Source organism: Cryptomeria japonica, chromosome 10 (assembly GCF_030272615.1).
Source record: "Cryptomeria japonica chromosome 10, Sugi_1.0, whole genome shotgun sequence".
In the NCBI taxonomy this organism is placed as follows: Eukaryota; Viridiplantae; Streptophyta; class Pinopsida; order Cupressales; family Cupressaceae; genus Cryptomeria; species Cryptomeria japonica.
This window is the reverse complement of record NC_081414.1, coordinates 532,079,251-532,099,434: the sequence shown is the minus strand read 5'-3', so window position 1 is coordinate 532,099,434 and position 20,184 is coordinate 532,079,251. Positions and strand designations below refer to the sequence as shown.

General features: G+C 33.4%; 1 long non-coding RNA gene across 7 annotated transcripts in view; it reads left to right on the top strand.

The window, feature by feature from the left end:
• Nucleotides 1–1,678: 1,678 nt before the first annotated feature.
• The window catches only part of LOC131060792 (uncharacterized), a 54,458-nt gene continuing 35,952 nt past the window's right edge, over nucleotides 1,679–20,184 (top strand). For 3 of the 7 annotated variants that reach the window (XR_009110449.2, XR_009110448.2, XR_009110445.2), the window contains exons 1-3: nucleotides 1,684–2,322; nucleotides 2,420–2,491; nucleotides 7,631–7,678. This is a non-coding gene — a long non-coding RNA (uncharacterized LOC131060792). Of the gene's footprint in view, nucleotides 2,323–2,419; nucleotides 2,492–7,630; nucleotides 7,679–9,571; nucleotides 10,146–17,266; nucleotides 17,524–20,184 lie in introns of those variants that run through there. The other 4 variants (XR_009110447.2, XR_009110446.2, XR_009110443.2 and 1 more) reach the window with 4 other exon arrangements.

Sequence of the window (20,184 nt, the reverse complement as noted above, 5' to 3'; positions counted from 1 at the left end):
TTTCCGGGTAGCAGTCAGCAAATTGAAGGGTTCTCCCTACTCACAAAAGATCAAATCCTTAGACTACCGCCAAAACAAAGGTGATTCAACCCTCCATCTTCTCCACGAGTGATTTTGTCAAATTCAATCCGTACAAGGACGTACAACCTCTGCAGACTCAGAATTTTGGGGAAAAACTCAATTTCAAGTATTTTATTGTCTTCAAACTTCAATCCACAGTAACTCTAACCTTGGGAATAGTTTCCACAAGGCTTATATCCTTCCCCAACGGTTGCCAACCGAATTTTGAAGAGGTTGGAGCCGTTGAGAGGCTTACAACAACCAAAAGTGGAAAAGTTGCACTTTTGCTTGCAAAAGTTGCATTTTCAAAAGTTGCACTTTTTGACAAAGTTGTCAATTCACACCAATTTGGGATCCACACAACTTGGATCAATCAAACATCACCTTCACACCCTAAAATCCTATCAAACATCAATCTACCCCTTATACACCAAATTGTCCAAATTGGCTTATCAAGTTGCCTAATTTGTGACAATGGTTTACATGGTGGGGTCCTTATTGAATACATGAAAGTTCACAAACAAAAGACATTCACAATTACCCTAAGATCCTAATCTTCATCACGAGATCCATGATTGGCTTGTTGAAGAGGTGCTCCTACACCAGATTAAGGTTAGGTCTAAAGTTAGTAGTAGATTTATAATTAAAATTATGGCAATTAGTATAATTAGATTTAAGATTAGGGTTACAATTAGGCTTAAAATTTAGAGGAAGGGCAAGGGTTAGTGTTTGAACTAGGATTAGAGTTATATTAGAATTACAATTCTAAGGATTAGGTGTTAGGGCTATAATTTGGATGAGGATTAGGTTGAGGGTTAGGCTTAGGCTTAGAATTATAGTTAAAGTTTAGGTTAGGTTAGGGTTTGAATTAGAGTAAAGTTTAGGATTGGAATTAGGGTAATACTTGGGTTTATAATAGAATACAAATTATAATTAGGGTTATAGTTATAATTAGGGTTGAATTAGGCTTATGATTATGGTTTTAATCATGCATAAGGTTCAAATCAAGGTTGTACAATTATGGTTAGAATAGAATAAGATTTATAATTAAAGGGCTACACATACAATTATGGTTTCATTGGTGGATTATAATTAAGAAGATATCAAGAATTATCATTAGGGTTATGTTTGGGATTCGGGTTACAATAAAATTAAATAATTATAAAATAAAATAAAATAACTCCACCTTAAAATTATATAAATCAATATTTATTAAACCATATAAAATATAAAACAACACTTATTACACAAGATCTCCTGATGTCTATTTTTTATTTAAATCAATTTCTCATATATAAATACAAAACATATGCAGATAAATATACAAATTGTGGAGTATAATTAGTTCACATTGCACTTGCTCTTCCTTCCAACCATGTCACTTCTATTGGAAAATGACTATCAGTCCCCATAATGCACTAATAAATAAATTACCCTCATACACCATAACTTATATATGACTTATATCTTAATGCATCTAGCCACTAAAATAGCCCTTTCCCTGACTTATATCTTAATGCATCTAGCCACTGAATAGCCCTTTCCCTTTGGCAGTGGCTATTCTGACTCCAAAAACACACTAATGTATCACTGAAAGTCACATAACACACACAGTTACAAGTACATTAAAGACTGTTAATCTGACAGATTTTTTTGAAGTGTCAATAATACAAATGTATTATTTTTGGAGATAGAATAGCTGCGTCCATTTCCTTCTATTCCTAGTGTAAATTTATTGTAGGATGTGGTTATAGACGTACGCATATTACGGGCCATACGCGGAGAAATAAATGAGACAAAAGTAGGTGGTATTTCTGAGTAAAATGTAGTTAAGTAGATACAGAGATGGACGAAAATGGCTCCGTAACAAACGCTTGGTATTATTGTGTCCTTGGTAGCCAGTCGCTAGTTGTCCACTAGCACTAGGTTTTTTTCTTGTGACAAAAATTCTGTTCTGTTTCCATGCGCAGTCCTTACAAGTCCGGACGCTCATTAGTGTGACTTGCACAACATCACTCGCGGCTCGAAATGACAGATGAATAGCTTCTCTGTCAATTGACGACCTCACATTCTGTTAGGGTTTCTTTTCTTTTGAACACAGTTCAACCTTCAAATCGTGTACCCATTTTCTGAGTGCGGCTGTTGTAGGGCTGACTTTCCTGGGCAAAATTTGTCGTTCAGCAACCTTTCACGGTAAAAGGAAGGAACGTTTAATGGTTTCATATCGAGCGATTTGCATGGCGCTGTGTGCAATTTGCGCAGGTATGTTAAGAATATAGCCATAACTATCGTCTGTGAAAGGTATCGAGATGTTATTACAGAGAGATGCCTTATTATCATACTTTCACTGGTATTGTAGGGCTTCTGGGGAAAGATAGGTGAAAAGAAACGTATTAGAGGATGCTTCTCGTTTAGCAAAAGAAAATGACTGGTACCTACCTTCTCCCAGGCTCCATATAGGGTTTAATCTCCATTTTAGTCTCATTTTAACCTTGCATTAATATTAGGCGTTCTGCAACTGCTACTACCTTCGCTTTTTTGTTTTGTCTTCCTACTTTTGAAATCTGACAGTTTATTGTGTCTAATGTATGCGGAGCCTCGGACTTAGTGAATGCATATTATCATGGTAATAAATTAACACTTGTATATTTAATCTCACTTGAATATGTCGGCTCTCCTTTAACAGACGTGAAGTTTCCATTACTCGTCATTACCAGTGGCGTTCCTTATATTATAGATCATTACGCTTCTTTGCTTTCATATTTTTTGGTTGCTTTCTAGTTTTCTATGGTTTTTACAGGCTAACTTATGATATCATATAAAGCATAGCTACATCACCCAGTGTTTGATGACTTGGATTAACCTCGTTTATGGCTGAAAATAATGAGATTGTAAAGGTAAAATGAAAGCTTCATAATCAACCGGGCCACCATTATATTCTTCTGAAATATATTCTGTTCAAATTTTAAGCTTTTGGCAAATTAGATATACGGAGTCCCGTGATTTCTCAGTAGTGCTTTTGCTAGATAAATCAAGAATAAACTGATGGACCTTAACTGTCTAGATTTTCTGCTTAGGTTACTTGTTTAAAGATGTTGAGAATTGTTTTTGACTGAATAAAGATCCTGCTGTTCATTATGCAGAATCAGTCACAAAAATAATATAGCTATGATTTTAAACAGTTAAACAATCAGGTAAAGTCGTGCTTAGACAAATATTTACAGACTTTTGAGACTGGATGAAGTGGAAAAAATACCGTAGACTAGTGGTTGGTTCTTCGTACAAGAGGTTTGTTACACTCCTCACAAGATGGAGATGTCATTCATCACACAATATATGAAACCGAGTCAATCTTACTCGAGGAGGAATGTCTTGGAATGATGTTCATGATGCGTTTATTGGTTGATTCATTTGAAATATTGTGATAGACGTCCTTGTTATTTTCAAAGTTTACAGCAGGATCCTCGGTAGCTTGCAGGAGAAAATCCTAGTAAAGCTAAAATACCCTGAAAACAGTACTATTCTATTAGCTTAGAAGCGTATTGCGTCCATTGAGCTATTTGAAATCTTTCAAAGAATCTGTCCGACTTAAATCGAATCAGGATATATGGTAATAGGATAGATTCCAAGAAAATAAATTCTATGTGGGGTTAACCTATTCCAACCCTTGTTTTTCATGGTTATCAGATAGATACTAAGAAATAAATTCTATCTGGGGTTAACCTATTTCTACCCTTCTCATTAGAGGTGTCGTTGTGCTAGAGATTGTCTTATCTGTACGTTTTAGCATTCTCAATCTTATGTAATTGTGTTGTCTGATGTTGACATCCAAGCTCCTGTCTTGCAAATGAGGCTCTAAATATAGTGGTACCTAGTGGGAGCACTAAAACTATCTGCAGCTTGTAAAACAGTTTATTCTTCTATTTCAGTGCGCCGAGCTTTCCATCAACGTCAATAATTTGGTAGAAATGTTGTACACCATTATAAAAGTAGGTGGTCCATCACTCTGTACCGTTTTATGTTTATATCGGAAAATCACCCAGCCTTCAGCATCCACCTAAGTCGAACTTAAAATCAGTTTTAGTTGCAATGGATTAGAAAAGTACCTATTTAACATACCTTAATGGCTTCGATAACGAGTGGTACAGTTTTAGTGGAAATGTCTTCAGTACATATTGTACTTAGCTAGTTGATTTCATTTTCATCTTAAGAAACCAAATTTACACTGAATATAATAAGAATATAACAATTTATGTATAGGTGAGATTCCCTAGGATATTTTCCGTATTTCATAACATTAATTATATAAATCAATATAAACCCTTTGTAACATTCTACTCCATGATATTTGGAAATTTGCTTAAAATGGACTTACTTTTTAAAAATCAAATCTCATTAATTGCTGTGAATTGTCGCCGATCTTTTTAATATCGTCCAGGACATTCATTCAAAGATCAAATTTCAGATTTATCGATGTTCGTGTTTAGACTTACGGGAAGTGCACAACCCCGGATCCTGATCTGTACTTTACACAAGAAAACCTTAATAAATTGGTCTAGTTTACGAAACAAGTTTTCCAAGACGCTGGTTGCTGCCTTGGGTTCTTCTAGGGCACCAGTCGAAGTTAATGATGGTTTTTTCAGCCAACCTTTTAAGTAGGAAAGGTAAATCGTCTATCTATATAGTCTTGGAATAATGAGATTATCCATATTTTTGTGCTTCAATCATTTTATTATGTGAGTAATCATGCTTGAGTTTAACGATGCTCATGCAAGCTTTGAAATAGAGTGATTAATGTATATTATTTTATTTCAAGAACTCCATGACACTAATTTAGCAAACATATTAGCATAGATGAATGAAGAAAAGAGAAGAAATAAAATACATGTTTGTTAAAAGAGAAAAAGGAAAATATATTATGCTTGTTTTTTATTATGATGATTGGAGTAATAAATTGGAAGGGTCAAATTTGTGTAAAGAATTGAAAAAAATAATCTTTAATAATTAAGTACAAGAAATATTGAGTTGCAATACAAAGATGAATCACTACACCCACCCCATGCAAGGGGACGACAAAGCAAATGTGAATTGCCACAAAAGAATAGATCACTTTTTAGGGTGGTTTAAATCCATAATTCTTTAGTGAGTTTTGTTTCGATCTAGCACTATAATACTTATCCAAATTAGACCCCAGTGTGTTGGGATTAGGAGGGTCCTTGAACACACTGAAGAGGATAAACAATTTTTTGTTGTTGCAGGGCGAAGGCTAAGAGGAGGAACACGAATCACACCCTCATTTGAACTTTTTCTTTTCTTTATCAAAGAGGATTCACTCTTTGGTCCTTGAACACAAGGAAGATAACAAACATTTTTTTGTTGATGAGTGGTGAAGGCCAAGAGGAGGAACATGAATCACACCCTCATTTGAACCTTTACTTTTCTTTGTCAAAGAGGAGTCTCTTTGAAAATGACTTGTCCACCAAAGGACAATTTGCATTAACCTTTCCCATTGAGGGGAAGCCATGGGGGAAGGATCTTGTTAATCCTTGAACTATTTGTGGTCACCCATAAACAAGTACCCAAAGCATGACCCTAGTTTGTGGCAGTTGAGGCACATCACAATAGACCCATTATATTTAATTTGTTGAACCTAATCTCCAAGCTATGCAAAAAAAGTAATAAAGGAAGCGAGCTATTTGTCAACAACAATATTGACACAAAATCTAACAAAGAGAAATTTCTTTGTATATCTATTCATCTTATATAATTTAATGAGATCTCCCAAAGAGGAAGCTATGATAGTCCACACTTCTTTGCCCTAATATTCAAATGATAAGCTAAGGAAGTCCTAAGTAATAAAGGAAGCGAGCTATGCAAAAAAAAGTAATAAAGGAAGCGAGCTATTTGTCAATAACAATATTGACACAATCTAACAAAGAGAAATTTCTTTGTATATCTATTCATCTTATATAATTTAATGAGATCTCCCAAAGAGGAAGCTATGATAGTCCACACTTCTTTGCCCTAATATTCTAATGATAAGCTAAGGAATTTGAACCACATAGGGACCTTTTTTATACCAAAATTTTTAAGATCCAAACTTGAGTCCTACTTAATGAGGAAGCGGTAAGATTTTCCAAGAAATCGCATACCACTCATCGAGGTTTGAAGATAGTCTTCATGGAGAAAGAAACAAAGGAGAAATTAACCATTGGTTAGGACAACAATCTCTATCACACCTGTGGTTTTCTAATTCTTCGCCACCAAAGATTTAAAACTATCCATATTTGACCTAGCCACCAAAAACTTACCCATGAAAGCATTCATATACCTCTTGGAAGCCAATCTATCATTGACCTTGTTAGAATTTTAGTAAGCCCTTGTTTGGAATGAGCTGAAGTTAAAGGAAGACCAATGTTGGGAGAAGGCATAATTCTTTGAGTTGGGATAGAAAGGGTCAACACAAGCCCTTTCATAGTCAAAACTATTGAAAATTGGGTTGCATTTGAGTGCACAACCTTATACCCACTTGCGTTGTCCAAATTTGACACCATGGTAGCTTCACCTCTAGGAGCCACCATTGGAAGAGAAAGAGCCTCATCCCAAGCAAATTGAGACACCACACTTTTAATAGTGCCTAAACTCACCTCATATAGATCATTCATTCATGTAGGACTAGGCAAGAGGAGGAAGCCTTTCTTAAGGTTAGAACAAATATGCAATGTGTTGAAATGGTGACTTTAAACTAAAATTATTTCCTTGTGCCTTTTAAAAAACATTCTTTATTATAATGGTTGTTAAAATACTAACTTCATGTTGAAACACTTTCCTTTGTGGGCTTGGGAAACCTAATCAAAAAGACTATTAACAAATATCATATAATTCTTTTTAGAAGCATAAGAAGTATCATATATTATTGCACTTGTTAAAGACTAACTTAACAATGTGTAAATGTGATATTGAATGGTCAATGGGCAAAAATATATAGAATCTTATTAGAGATAATTACACAAAATTCGAAAAAATGGAGCCATTTCATATAGCTCTAATATTATTTGTAGTTCAAGTAGATTACAAGATTCTATAAATATTTATTTGTATTAACCAATCAATAACACCTTTAGATAGTACTATATATATGTGAGACTCCATAAATCATTTATCACCTTTTTAATTATTCTAACATGATTAAAATTTATCCTTCATTCTTTTTGCTCACTAACAAAAATCTACGAGAGTCTAGATCTTTATTTTCGCTTGGCTTTAACCTAAAAAACCTATCAAGTTTCTTTTCTCAAGTCCCATGAACCCAATTTAGCATTTAACCAAAAATTGTTGATTATGTTTAATTACCAAAGTTTTATCAACAATCAAAATATCCTTGAATGTCAATTTTGAATTTGAGGAATTATTCATACATGATTAAAAATTAGAATTTGATATAATTACCATGACATATGAGAATGCTATAAAATCTAATTTATTAAGGTTTTAGCAGTATAGATATGTTTCCTATTTTTAACTCAATAATATAGTAATTTAATTGATTTTGTTCCTATTGCATGCTTAGGTTCATTGGAAGCTCAAACCATTGAAAGGGGTATTTCTTAATATAAAGGTAAATTTTTATTAAAATATGTGTTAGAAAATAATTTTGTTAGCCTTTTAATCAACATATACTAATTCTAGAAAACCATTAAAGTTAGATAGATAGAATATACATAATTAGCAAAATAAGTTGTTCTCTCCATACCTCATGCATAAAGATTGTGCAACCTTTGAATATTGGACTAATATGTATAAAGAAAATAGCTTCCTAGATAATCTTAATATCATTATGGATCTAATGCCCTTAAATAAACCCACCTTGTTTGAAGGAAATGAGAGAAAGTGGGAACCCTTTTAGTTACTCAACAATAATATTTGAAAGGATCTTGTAGTGAGTCTTAAAAAGAGCTATAAGTTAGACATTAGAAAATTTCAAAACTTTTTCATATGAATAGGCATAAAAAAAGGGTTATTAAGAGACTTTAGCACAAGAGTTTGGGTACCAACTCGTAAGCCTTCAATATGTAGTCTTTGCCTCCTAGATAAACAAGAAAACACCAATGAAAACTTTTTGTAGTCACAAATGAAGACTATTGAGTTCAAATGACACAAGTTTGTTGAAATTTATACTTACCATTTTAAGTTAATACAATTACTCTTAGAAGGAACACAAACATCTCAAAGCAACATCAAACATATTTTCAAATTCACACTAGGGTTCAAAGAAAGTGAGCCATTGTAGAACCTTAAGGAGAACTATCTTATCTCTATATTGTGTGTAGGGTCACTTAGTTGAACAATAAAATGGAATAGAGTGGATATAGGTGTAATGCCATAATTTACATAGACTTACAATTTTTATGTTATGTTTGAGACTAGGTTTAGTGTTTGTAACCCTTATCATGTTTTATGACTCATTTAGACCATGCCTTAGCCTTTTCTTACCTTTCATGTCAAATTATGATTATATTTTTATTTTTTCTCAATGCTTTTTGGTAAACTAGTGTCTTTTTTGCACTTACCTTATGTTCCTTTTGTGTTTTAAGCATCAAAAAGCTTACCATGCTTGGATGCTTGTGCAACATGGTAATATACTTTTATATTTGATCGCACAATAGCTTTTTCTTGTCACGTGTTTACTTGTTATATAAACTAGAGATTGGGATTCAATCCTCCTTTCTCTATTATCTTCCTTCCTTTCTCTATTTTTGAATGTTATCTCTTGTAGTTTCCTAATTAATTCTCAATCTATCAAGCTTTGTCATATGACTTCAATTTTTTTTTAAGTTGTCATGTGTTTTATTAGTGATATTTTTAGCATAACAAAGGTTTACTTAAGCCCTCTATTATCTAGCTTGGGTTCCCTTGGCCTTCTTGCATCATTAAGGATGTTTTGCTTATGATTTTTTAAATTTTCAGTTCTCTTCTATGCTTGAAGTAATTGTGTTCTAGCCTTTATTTGTATTTGTGAATCCACTTTTTTGATTTTGGTAATTGTTAATTTTTCATTTCCATTCGATGTATTTTATACACTAGTCTAGTTCATTAATTTATACACTAGTCTAGTTCATTGTAGAACTAGGGGTAATATTCGTAGTAATAATTGGTAGATTGTAATTTAGTAGACCCAAAATTTGTGATTTGATAAAAAAATTAATCAATCAAAAATTTGTGATTCAACAAAAAATTGGAGCAGTTTAAGAATTTTCTAAAATTTCTTTAAAAACACATTTTTTTGTATAACTCAATAAAAATGTAATTAATGAGTCCATAAATGAGTACAAACGAGTTTTCTATTAAATATGATTTATTTGTATACAAATTGAGAATTAAATTGCATCCATATGTGGAATCCTAATAAAATAGTTGTTTGGTGATTTTTATGAATTTATGCTGATTGCCTTTTAAAATCATTATCATAAATTCCATATTACAACATTATATCTCTTCTTTTTTCATCTAGTGAAAATGTGGGGAGAGGTTCTAATCCTTAGACTCCATTGTGGCTCAACATTCAACATGGAAAGTTGTGTTTGTGGCTTCATTTCAACCTATGGTAGTGATGAATCATATGATTCGTCAATATTATCTTAATAATAGCATAGTAGCTCTTGATGCAGCTGCACCCACTAGCGTGTACCTTTAAAAATAAAGAATCTTGTTCATAGTAAAACAACGGGGTCTCTTCATCTCACCTTGTCTAAATGTTATAAGGATCAATGTTATCCAAATTAATGATCCCCTTAATTTATTTTGTACCTTTATTGTATGAAGCCAAAGGTTATATTGTACAAAGACAAGTCTATGGAGACATTTTTGAGCTAATATATCTTATTTCCTTGCATGAATGGTCTCAAGAAAATTCTAGTTGCATTCATAGAAAGAAGCAATATGATATTGACATAAAACACATAGGATTAATCTTTAAAGATTTAGAATATTTGTATCTCAATCTCCTACCAAGAATCTACAAAGAAAACTGTATTTTATCCACTCTCTTAATAGATGTGCAGTTACCATTTCTCCCCATTACCAAAGACGTTCCTCACATTATAGATCATTATTCTTCTTCGTTTTCATATTGGTTATTTTTTACTCTTCTCTGGTTTTACATGCTTGCTTGTAATATTATATGAACCACATCGATATTACCTAGTGTTAAATGACTTGGATTAAGATTGTTTATGGCTGAAGATAATGAGGTTGAAAAGGTAAAATAAAAGCTTCATAATCAACTTGACCAATCTTTATTCTTGTATGATATGTTTTATTCCAATTATGGGTTCAAGTTTCAAGCTTTTGGTAATTCAACTATAGAAAGTCTCGTGTTTCCTTTGTAGTGCTCTTGTTAATGCTATTATAAAACAAGAATGAATTGATGGAGATTGACTATCTAGATTTTATGCTTAGGTTATTTGATTGCGGATGCTAAGATTTTTTTTGATTGAATAAAGGTCATGGTGTTCATTGTGTAGAATTAGTTAAAAAATAATGTAGTTCTAATTATAAACAGGTAAATCTGTAAGAATTGTCTATGTAGGTAGCCACCCAAGAACTAGACATCAAATGGAAAGCACAACAACAAGAGAAAAAAAATACAACAAGGATAAACTATATTTTTATCAATGATGCAATAGAATCTAATACATGTACATAAGAGACCCCTTGGTTATATAGCCAAAATGAGAACATAAGAGCGCATAAGATAATGACAAGAGACAAAAAGTGAAAAGCTATCATCCCACCTAAAGTGGAAAAGTGATAGTGTGATAACACTATTAAAGGTGGATCATCCAACAAAGGTGTAAAAGTGCAACCACGAAAGTTGGTTATGATAATGTGATAAAGGCACTAAAGGTGGAGACACGACATAAAGTGGAAATGATAATATGATAAATCCAACTAAATCGGAGATGCTCCAACACCTCCTATGTGGTTCTCTAAGTAAGCTTAAGTGATGTGTAATTAGGACATAGATGAAGAATAACCAAAGGTAAAACACCTTAATTACATAAACACTCCCACTTAAGTGCAACTTAGGGAGATGTGCATAAAATATAACAGGGCAAGATGGGTCTCGACAACTAGGATATGTTAGGTACCCATGAACAAATGCAATGTAATCTCTCACAAACGAAGAAATGGAGAAAAACCAATGGAAAAAAAACTCCCCCCAAAAAGAGAGATCCATGAACAAATGCGATGCAATCTCTCACAAATGAAGAAAAGGAGAAAACCTAATGGAAAAAACTCTTCCCGAAAAGAGAGATGAAAATACAAAATCTCAAAGAAGAACGAAAGGACAAAACTCCATGTGAGGAAAAAGTCCCCCTAATAAGAGAAAAGAGGAGAGACCAAGTAGGCCCCCCTTTAATATAGAATATGCACCAATGGTAGATGCTGCAAGCTAAATGTGGATACTTGGACCTTTCAAGGACTCCATACATTTTGAGTTTTCTTCCTATGTCTTCCTTTCAAGATTGGGGAGACTTCATACATCCACCTTTAATTTTGTTTTTCTTGAGAGGAGGGACGTTGTTTAATGATTGTGGAGCATCTTCCCCATGTTGATGTTGAAAATTGCCCTTTTCAAATTAGATGTACTAGGCCACACTACTAAAAAGGGAAATACAAGATCTAGTGAAGATGAATGTATAACATGATCTAAAGTCTCAAGTGTCTCCTCTAAAGATAAAGAGACCTACAAATGTTGTACATAAGTATCTATAATCATATCAAACTTGAAAGAATAATCATGTAGAGAAAGAATAAGAGGGTCAGAGTGCTCCCTTGCAACAACTAAAGAAGAATCTTCTCCATCAAAGAGAAGATGAATATCATCAATGATGTCTCCCAAATATGCAATGTAGGACTCCACAAACAAACTTGCAATGTCTGTCAAGTAACCATGCCAAGGAACTGTATCTGGAAGACAATGTATATCTTGTGGCACTAAATCACAAGAAGCCAAAATTGTAGCAACACCAGCATCATTAGGAGCAATAGTAGATGTGATATCAATAGGAGGAGATGAAATACAAGGTTTCAAGATTTGGATCACATGTGAGAACACCCAAGTTCATTAATCAAAGTTCTCCTTGATATCGTAATCCACACTAGTATGATCATCATCGGAAGAGTTAAAGTCACCATCCGAGTAGCAATGATATCTCTACTCTCAAAGTCTCTAATGATAACTTTTTTTTAGACTACAAGAATCGGGTATAGCACCCCCCTATAAATTGCAGTGCTCCGGGTAAACTTTTTAACATGACTGGTGATGCTAGCATGACACGTCCTTCGATACCACGTGGGTTGGGGGGAGACCAAACCTCGTGACCACGTGCTTTATCATTGGAAACTCTTGCCAATCGAGCTAGGCTCCCAACCCCCATCTCTAATGATAACTAAATTAGGAGTGAACTCCATAGTTTTCTTTGTTGCACCATGAGTGATTTGATAGATGTGAAGAAGATTGTTTGTCATAGTTTTCTTTGTTGCACCATGAGTGATTTGATAGATGTGAAGAAGATTGTTTGTCAAGTGAGGTACACACAACACATTATTGAAGGTGTCATACCCAATAACAATAAATTCCTTACCAATTACTTTCATATATGTATGATTGCCCATCAAAATCGGTGACATGTTGCAAGGCTCAAATGAAGAGAACATAGATTGTGAAGATTCCACATGATGAGAAGCTCTTGAATCTAGAAGCCATCTTCTTGAATCATGACCTATAGTAGCACAAAGAGCTTGTCCTTTTTCTTACTTGTCCCAAAAGTGTGACTCTTTTCCTTGTCAAATTATATTTCTCTGGAAGAAAAAGCTGAAGTAGACGTTCTAGAAAGAAAATTGATTCTATTCTTCTCAATAAGATACCTCAATTCATCAATATCCTTTTTGTAACAATAGTGTTCTTCATGTCCTAACTTCTTGCATTATGCACAAGTGAACTTCTCCTTCTTGGATGATTCCCCCTTAGGAAAGGATGTAGAATCTCTTTGTTGAGGATAGGAAGATTGTGCCCTATCCTTTTGTGGCTTTGGCTTTGCTTGCTTTTGCTTCTTGTTGGATCCTTTCTCATGATTAGCCACCAAATAATGTGACTTGTGGATGACTTGAGAATACCCATTGTGTTCAACTTTGCTTGTTCAAGTATCAACATCTCAATGAATGAATCAAAGGATGATACATAGTACAGACACTCCCCATTGTCAATCTATGAGTGTGGAAACTAGAAACAAAAGTTGCATATTCCAAATGAAGCTTGCCTAAAAAATTAAAGTCCAATTGTGCATCCTTATTCGCAATGCCACAATCCTTGAGGTATGCTCTTACCTCATTTGTTGTAGTGACAGTCTATGTTTGTATCAAAATCCTTACGATCCAAACTCAGGTGATATATTTTTGCAACACTCCAAGAGCCTTATAACTTTTAATGAGCCATTTCATTTTCATATTAGGATCATCTTTAGAATCTAAGGGTTATGAAATAGTGTCATTAACGTAATGACTAAAACCTTTTTCTATTAGTTTACTCCATGCACTAACTTTTTAAGATGCATAATTATGTGGAGTTAAAAGTGGAAATTTAGGAAACCCGTAACTGAAATCAAAAGAGCACCAGAGAGAGAGAGAGAGAGAGAGAGAGAGAGAGAGAGAGAGGATTCCTCCAAATTCACTTAATCAAAGACTCATCCTTGCAAAAAAAAAAATGATGGTTTGGCAATTGATACTTAGTACATGTACAATGGCCACTTGCAAAACAAGGCAAAGTGGACTTCAGGTTTCATTGTTTACAACTACCTCAATTAGTCTATAAGAAATTCAAATGACTAATGCAAAAGACCAAACTAAGATCCAAGCATTACATTTGTGATAAATAAGCCAAATAAGGGTATGTGATTAAAGTGAAATTTTTCATCACAATGACTACAAACTGATGGTACCATTGTAAAATAAGGAAAAAATTATGCACTTAGAAAAAAATTGCACTTGAAAAGGAGTCCATATGAGCTTCCAATGATGCCCCAAAAGCTGCAAAAATAGACATTTCACAATTTTATGAAAATTCGTGTACAACAATTAGAAAACTCTTACACCACTATGAAGAACATGAAATTCTACTCATTAAAAAATTGCTTGAAAAAAAGAGGTTGAATGATTGAGATCCCGTTGTTTGAAAATCACTTACTTAATTTTGATGCTTGAATTACCGCTGCACCTATAAACTTTAAATGGCTCAAGATTTGGCCTTCAGAGTCAGATTTGGACAAAGCAAAAGACAATTCCGATTTTCTCAAAACTCTTGAATCCAATGGTGGCCTCAGATTTAATCCAACAAGTTCTAATTTTGACCTACAACAAAAAAGTCACAAATCCAAAACTCAAAGATTGCTCAAAAAACTCTCCAATTGCAAACCAGTGGCACTCTATCAGCTTTGATACCACATAAGAATTGGCTATGGAGGTAGCCACCCAAGTCTAGTGACCAAATGGAAAGCACAACAACAAGAGATAAATAATTTGATAAGAATAAACTGCATTCCTATTAATGATGCAATAAAATTCAATGCATGTACATAGGAGACCCCTTGGTTATATAGCCAAGGTAAGAACATAGAAGAGCATAAGATTATGACAAGTGTAAAGAGACAAAAAATGAAAAAAAATAAGCCCACCTAAAGTGGAAAAGTGATAGTGTGATAGCAGCTCTAAAGGGGGATCACTCATCAAAGGTGGAAAAGTGTAACCATGAAAGTTGGATATGATAATGTGATAAAGGTATTAAAGGTGGAGACACCACATAAAGTGGAAATGATAACATGAATAGTCCACCTAAAGTGAAAATGCTCCAACAATTCTTATGTAATTCCCTAAATAAAACGTAAGTGATTTGTTATAAGACACAAATAAAGAATAACCAAGATAAAATATATTAATTACACTAATAAAAATTGTGATAAAATAAGACAATTATTCACGTTTGAGTCTGAAGTGAAAAATATACCATAGACTAGTGGTTGATTCTTCGTACAAATGTTTATTACTCTTCTCACACAAAACGGAGATGTCATTCAACGCAAGGAATATGAAACCGAATCAACAATCTTACAAGACGAGGAACGTCGTGGAATGATGTCCACGAGGCGTTTGTTGGCTGATTTATTTCACATATTCTGATACACGTCCTTGTTATTTTCAATGTTCATTGCAGGATCCTCGGTCGCTTGCAGTAGAAAATCATTGTAAAGCAGCTAAAGCTTAAAAAACGATGAAAGCAGTCATATTCTATTTGTTTAGAAGCGTATTGTGTCCATTGAGCCATTTGAAATCTTTCGAAGAATCAGTCCGGCCCAAACTGAATGGATATATGGTAGTAGGAATTATTCCAAGAATTTTTTTTATGCGGGGTTAACCTTTTACTGCCCTTGATATTTCCGGTTATAAGATAGATACCAAGAAACTTAGAAAATAAATTTTATTTGGGGTCTAACCTATTCCTATCCTTTTAATTAAAGGTGTCGTGCTAGAAATTGTCTTAATTGTACGTTTTATCTTTCACAAGTTTATAATTATTGTGTGGTCATTGATGTTGACATTCGAGCTCCTCTCTTGCAAAGGAGGCTCTAAATATGGTGGTACCTAGTGTGGTAGCACTAAAATTATCTGTAGTTTGTAAAAAAGTTTATTCCTTTATTTAAGTGCATTGAGCTTTCCATCGCATAGATGGAATACTCGCAGAGTACTCGGCGAGTTTTTGAGTTCCATGAATTTTTACGATTTTAACTCGCAGCAAAAATTCGTTGAGTTTTTGCCAAAAACTTGTCGAATAATCACCAAGCGGCGAGTTTCTTTTAAAAACTCGGCTAGACTTAAAAAAGAGGCCCAAACATGTCAAAAAAATATCAATTTTTGTTTTTTCAAGTCAATTTCATTCTCTTCATCAGAACATACACATGAAATATAACATTCAAGTATAAGTGGTTGCCCCTTGACCCCACAAGGGGCGATGCCCCTTGACCCAAACTTGGGGGTGTTGCCCCCAAACCCCCGTCAAAAAATATAGGGGGAAATTGCACTGATGGAAGTAGGGAAAATTTAACCTCCGAGTTTGATTAGGCTCCATATAACAACATAATTAGCATTGAAGAAATCCTGGTATTATACATTTTAGAGTTGAAAGTTTGAAACTATGAGAATGAATGATGAAATTCAAATATTGCGCGTTTGTAGATCTCCACCAAGATCTAGACCTATCTCTCTACCCCTCTTTTTCTCACCCTTAGACCCTGCCGAGGGGTGCTACTTTCAACCTAATTTTAATTTGTAGATGTTTGGTGGCAAAGTTGGGGTGGAAATACTCCAAATCTCAAAAAATTTGCCCGCAGAAATTTATGTCAACCTTTTAGTTCATCCAGTTGTCAGCACAATTAGAGCTTGTTTGAAGCCATCGACATGAAGAAGAGGAGCAAGCTAGCTCAAAAACACCTCAATGACCTTGTCTTTGTGCAATATAATCTTTGATTGTGCGTAAGGAAGGTAGAGGAAGTAGCAGGTGGTCCACTTTACTTGGATGATATAGATCCTTACAGTGATTGGACATCACAGGAGCAACGTCCATTGTTTTTTGAGGATGACAACACTGATTTGGAGAGGCAAGCTATGGAGGAGGAGGGGGGTGGATTTGGTTTCACGCTAGATGACATTGAGGAGGAAGAGGATGAGGATGAGGAGTCATTGCCAGTGCCACAATCATAGCTTCATCCAGGATGGAGGATGAACCAGCCGTACTGAGCAAGGAGGCACAGTCATGACCACTGCAAATTTCTAGGACTAGACCCTTTAGTTCTACCTCTCCCCTAGTTTTAGCTAGAGCTGGGAAGAGGAAGTTGTAATTGTAATTTTTAATGATGTATTTACTTTTGATTTTACAAAAACTATTTACTATTTTGCTTCCAGCCTCATGAGGATGCGATTTTGTAGACACTTTGCATTTAAATATATCTAGAATCAGCTTGTTTCTTTTGTGTTATCATTTATTGACTCATTGGATGCATCTTCTCATTAAATTTTGCAAAAAAAATGCATTTTTTATTGAAATTAAGCATTGTCGAGTTTTTCTCGAGTTTTTGCTGAGTTTTTTTCTCAGGGGCTTGGCGAGTCGAGCTGAGTCGCGAGTAGTCCAACATCGACTTCAACAATTTGGCCAAAACGTTGTACACCATTTTAAAAGTAGGTGGTCTTCTACTCTGTACCGTTTTATGTTTATATCGGAAATCTCTTAGCCTTCAACATCCACCTATAGTTGAACATAAAATCAGTTTTAATTGTAATGAATTAGAAAAGTATTAGGGGGAGAGATCAATAGGTGATAGGGTATCAATACTTGTTATGGTAGTTGGATAAGATGGGACCAATAGTAGCACTAAAAAGGTCATGTCAATATTTATTATGAAAAAAATATCTCTAAAATTCAAAAAGTAACTAAACATGTGATGCCACATTAGTGAAAAAGTAAACATGACTTAGTGCACACCTATTAGTTGTATCACAATTTTGGACCATTTTGGACACCTTCCAAAAAATGCATGTTGATGTGTCATCATATTTGGTCATGTGACCTTGAAACCATTTTTTAAGCAAGGGACTTGACAAGTCAATTGTTGTACAAAATTGAGATGAATTTGAAATATCCACACAAGATTTTCAAAGCGTAAAGTTATAGTGCACATGTATAAGACCCTCTCCTATTTGAAACGCCTTCGATGACTTCGATAATGAATGATACAATTTAAAGGAAATCTGTCAAGTGAATAATGTACTTAACTAATTGATTTGATTAGTAAGAAATTTACTCTTCCTCCACTGCTTAGGTTTCAACTTTCCAACTTTTTAATTACCAAATTTACATTGAATATAATAAGAATACAATATTTATGTACAGGTGAGATTACCTAGGATGTTTTTCGCATTTCATAACATTAATTATGTAAATCAATATACATTTTGTAGTGTTCCAATCCATAATAGTCAAATTTTGCTCAAAATGTGTATTCTTTTTAAAAAATGAATCTCATCAACCGCTCTGAATCGTTGCCGACCTTTTTTAATATCTTCTTGGACATTCTTTCAAAGACCAAATTTGATATTTATCCATGTTCTTGTTTATATTTAACAACAAGTGCAATAGCCCGCATCTTGATTTGTACAATACACAAAAAAAACCTTAATAAATTGTTCCACTTTACAAAATTTTTAAAGACATTGGTTGCTGCCATGGGTTCTTCCAGGGCTCTAGTCGAAGTTAATGATGTTTTTCTCAGCCAACCTTTTCAATAGAAAAGGTTAATCGTTTATCAATATAGACCTTGAATAATCATCACTGACCAAGGTAGATCAATTCTTCGTAGTTGGAAAGGAAGAAAATGTTAGTGGAGTCTTTATACCCAATATCATTTATGCTGAAAAGCTAGCAACAATTGGCTAAATTAACTAGCGCTTGTATTTAAAAGAGGTGCAATGTGTAATACCCTAAAATTGGTCATCTAAACCATGGGCTCCTAATCTCGACAACATCACCAAGGTCCTAACCAAAGGCAATTAAATCAACTTTGAACATATTAATTCATTCTTTAATCATCAAATATTGCATGGCAAGTCAATTACTCTATATTAATTAAATATTTATTAATTGAATCATTCCAAGAATATCATTTCTGATCAATTATCTTGTTTAATTTATTAAATATCTTAGCATATTTAATTAATTAATAAATTTGCTATTTAATCATGCAAAAAAAGAATTAATTTATTACAAAAGAGGAATTAATTACAAAGCAAGAGTTAAATTGAAAATAAAATAAAAGAATTGAATTGAGAGAGAAATCAAACTTGAGATATTATTTCTTTTTCTAAATTTAGAACTTGAAATTAGAAAAGCAATTATTAAGTGAATTATTGTTTATTCTCTAATATTGGAACTCAAAGCTTTTTAGAAAAAGAAGTTCAGTTGCATTGAAAGACTCTTTTCTTGAATAAATCAAAGAATTATCTATTTTTATCACAAATGCATGGAATTAATTAATTCTTATTTCTAATGCAACTTGAACTTTCTATCTAAATGCATTTCAATTAAACTATAATTGGAATCTATCTCAAGGTTAACTGAACCTGATTTCTCAATTATTTTCAATTAATCTTAAATTGAGCTTTCTCATTATCTCTCTTATGAATTCTCTATAAATTCAACCTTCAACTCTCATTCAAATCACCTCAGAGATATTTGAGAAACACCTTGGAGATTATTATTATGCTGATTTTGCTCTGGAGTCATTGAAGATCTTGTGCTTTTTTTATTATTGCTTGCATCCATATTTAGTTTATTTCATTATTACTTGAATCCATATTGCTTGAATTAATCATCCATCTTGCATCCATATCATGCTCATATAGATTAAATCTTTCGTCTTGGTGTAGTCTAGTCACTGGTATTGCTTATAAAAATCTGAGAGCAACCTTATACTCGCATCTTTTAAAAGACAACTAGTCGCTTTGTTATGGTTTATTCTTTATTGATTATTGATTTACTAACCATACATGTAATGACTTTATTGAAGTATTGTGCCTGTAGCTATTAGACCTCTTTTCCATTTTTTCACACACAAACACAATGATTAGTCGATACTAATTTATATAATTATAAATTTAATAAAAAGTTTATAATCGAATGTATAAATACTTTATCAATATTAGGTTACAGTTGTTGAAATACGTAATTCATCTCAAGTATAAAGTCTTCATCTCTTCTATTGGCATATGGCTTACTTAAGAAAAATTCTTTTGTAATATACACTTGCTATGCAAATTAAAATTACAACTTTTAAAACAGAATAGAAAACAAAAAACATGCAACATATTTTTATTTTACAACATTGAACTGGAACAAAAACTTTTGAAATGAAGTAGTTATCTATTCTATGAAGATATATTCTAGTACAAATGAAATTTTAACATTTCAATTAAATAGAGTAGAGAGGTTTAGAGATTACATTTTTCTTGATTTACATT